The sequence below is a fragment of the Pantherophis guttatus genome, chromosome 5 (genome assembly GCF_059756535.1).
Source record: "Pantherophis guttatus breed Tessera chromosome 5, ASM5975653v1, whole genome shotgun sequence".
NCBI lineage: Eukaryota > Metazoa > Chordata > Lepidosauria > Squamata > Colubridae > Pantherophis > Pantherophis guttatus.
The window spans coordinates 107120259-107122276 of NC_142067.1; positions in this window are offsets into that span (position 1 = coordinate 107120259).

Below are 2018 nucleotides of genomic sequence, written 5' to 3' on the forward strand. Positions count from 1 at the left end.
AAGCCAATAGTGCTCCACTTGGGGTCACATAATAAAAAAAAGAGTTGGAAGGGACCTTGGAGATCATCTAGTCCAGGGGTGTCAAACTCAAGGTCTACGGGCTGGATTCTGCCCGTGGGGTGCTTAGATCTGGCCCACAGGGCCGCCCTGGAAACAGCTTTAGGACTGGCCTGAGGTGCTTCTGCCAGGGTAAATGGAGCTCTGGAGGACCGCATGTGGCCCTCCCAAGCTCTGTTTTCGCTGGCAGAAGGTTGCAGGAGGCTGTTGCAGCCAAAAACAGAACTCAGGAGGGTTGCGGGTGGCCCTCCCGTGTTCTGTTTTCACTGGTAGAGTGTTACAGGAGTCCATTGCAGACAAAAATGGAGCTCAGGAACCCATTTTTGCTGGCAAAGTGTTTGGGCCACCACAGGTGACCCCGACACGAGTGACGTCAAGCTGGCCATGCCCACGCCAGCCCTCTGAAGTCAAACACAATCCTAATGTGGCCCTCAATGAAATCCGAGTTTGACACCCCTGGTGTAGTCTAACCCCTTACTCAAGCAGGAGATCCAATATCATTTCAGACAAATGGCTGTCCAATCTGTTTTAAAAAAAATTCAGTGATGGAACACCCACAACTTCTGAAGGCGAGCCGTTCCACTGAGTAACTGTTCTCACTGTGAGGAAATTTCTCCTAGGTTGGATCTCCCTTTAAGGTGTGCTGAGGCCTGCCAGCTACCAGTGGAGCTGGTGGCAGACTCAGACGATGAGGAGGTTGGGGAGGAATTTGGGCCAGTGCTGGAGTCTGGGAAAGGCTCTGATGGATGCTCTGCGTCGGACACATAGAGCCAGGGCCGTATGACATTTCCCAGCCACCAGAGAAGCAGCTGCCTTTGGAGACTGATATGAGTGAGAAGGAAGAACAGCTAGGGCCTGTTCCAGATGCATGCGCAGAGCAGTTAGGAGGTGAACAACGGAGGACAAGGAGTCAACTTGGGAAGCAAAGCACACGTGGCTGCTGAATAGCCCCTCCCTGGCTGGGGAATAAATAGAAGGAAAGGGGAGTGGTTGTCGTAGGAAACAAGAGTTTGTATTTCTGAAGGTTTTGCTCATTGTGTTTCATGCATCAAAGACTTGCCAGAACTTAATTTGCAGCCTTTTGGCTGGGAGCTCAAGGCCTTGGGAGCTCATGGCCTTGGGACTTGAAATTATAGCTAGGAACTGATAAGGTCTGTTACTGCAATTAACTCCTTGAAGGACTATTGCCTGGATTTTTTGGTGGGTGAATGCAATCACAAGAGGTAAATAAAGAATTTTTGGTGACAAAGAGTCTGTTTCTTGTTTCTGCTAAGGCTGGGTCAGAACAGTGCCATATGGCAGGGGTGGGCAAATGTGCCCCTTTTACAACCTGTGGACTTCAACTCCCAGAAAGCTGTCTCAGGAATTCTGGGAGTTGAAGTCCACAGGTTGTAAAAGGGCCACATTTGCCCACCCCTGCCATATGGGGCTGGGGAGATTGTGCAGAGGGGCACAACGGTACAGGGAGGTGCAGCAAGTGTTGTGGAAATTGTACAGGGGTTTATGAGTGTTAGGTAAGGAAATATTTCTGAAATTGTTTAATTATATTTGTCTAATTATATTTAATAAAGGCAAAGGGTTATCATCCTCCAAGGCAGCACATGAAGGCAGCAGGCTTGCGAAGAGGTGTTGGAGAGGAATATGTGGCAACCCAAGAAAATGGTGATAAGGGGAGAAGCCATCCAGAAAATTTGGCATAATCCGAGGTGCTGAGCTAAAAGGTTATGATAACTGATTATGTATTTTCAAGTCCAACTTGTGTTCAGCTACACTGTACTCAACATCTGTTCTTGCAATACATTTTCTGGCTATGAAAGGCTTTGCGTTTTGTGTCCAGGTAACTTCTTTCTGAAAGTATCCACTTCCAGTCTATCCCAGTTCACTGATGTCTAAGAAATCAAGGTGTAGTTGATTCATTTCAACATTCACTTGTTGAGTTTTCCCATGTTCATGCTTCCTAG